The sequence below is a fragment of the Bombus pyrosoma genome, unplaced genomic scaffold (genome assembly GCF_014825855.1).
Source record: "Bombus pyrosoma isolate SC7728 unplaced genomic scaffold, ASM1482585v1 HiC_scaffold_4726, whole genome shotgun sequence".
Classification (NCBI taxonomy): domain Eukaryota; kingdom Metazoa; phylum Arthropoda; class Insecta; order Hymenoptera; family Apidae; genus Bombus; species Bombus pyrosoma.
Window position 1 is genome coordinate 2,368,562 of NW_025219986.1, and position 1,344 is coordinate 2,369,905.

Sequence of the window (1,344 nt, forward strand, 5' to 3'; positions counted from 1 at the left end):
GTTATATGTTATACCGTAATACTACATAATGTTATATGTCATAACGTATTACCAGATAACGTTATACGTTATAACGTAATGCTACGTAACGTTACACGTTAAAACGTTATGCTATATAACGTTATACGATATATCGTAATGCTACATAACGTTATACGTTGTACCGTAATGCTACATAACGTTATGCGTTACATCGTAATACTACATAACGTTATACGTTATAACGTATTACCATATACCGTTATACGTTATAACGTAACACTACATAACGTTATACGTTATAACGTATTGCTACATAACGTTATACGTTATATCGTAATGCTACATAACGTTATACGCTATACCGTAATACTACATAACCTTACACGTCATAACGTATTACCATATATAGTTATACGTTTTAACGTAACACTGCATAACGTTATACGTTATATTGTAATGCTACATAACTTTATACGTTAATCCGTAATACAACATAACGTTATACGCCATAACGTATTACCATATAACGTTATACGTTATAACGTAGTGCCATATAATGTTAAACGTTATATCGTAATACTACATATCGATACACGTTATATCATAATACTACATAACGATATATGTCATAACGTGTTACCATATTTCGTTATTCGTTATAACGTAATGCTATATAACGTTATACGTTATAATCTGCTACCATATAACGTTATAAGTTATAACGTAATGCTATATAACGTTATGGGTTATATCGTAATCCTACATAACGTTACACGTTATATCTTAATACTACATTACGATATATGTCATGACGTAATACCATATAATGTTATACGTTATGACGTAATGCTATATAACGTTATACGTTATATCGTAATACCACATAACGTTATACGTTATACCGTAATGCTACATAACGTTATACGTTACATCGTAATGCTACATAACGTTATACGTTATAACGTATTACCATATATCGTTATACGTTATAACGTAACACTACATAACGTTATACGTTATATTGTAATGCTACATAACGTTATACGTTATACCGTAATACTACATAACGTATTACCATATAACGTTATACGTTATAACGTAACACTACATAACGTTATACGTTATAACGTAATGCTACATAACGTTATACGTTATACCGTAATACTACATAACGTTATACGTCCTAACGTAATGCTACATAACGTTACACGTTATACCTGAATACTAAATAACGATATATGTCATAACGTATTACCATATAACGTTATACGTTATAACGTAACACTACATAACGTTATACGTCCTAACGTAATGCTACATAACGTTACACGTTATACCTGAATACTAAATAACGATATATGT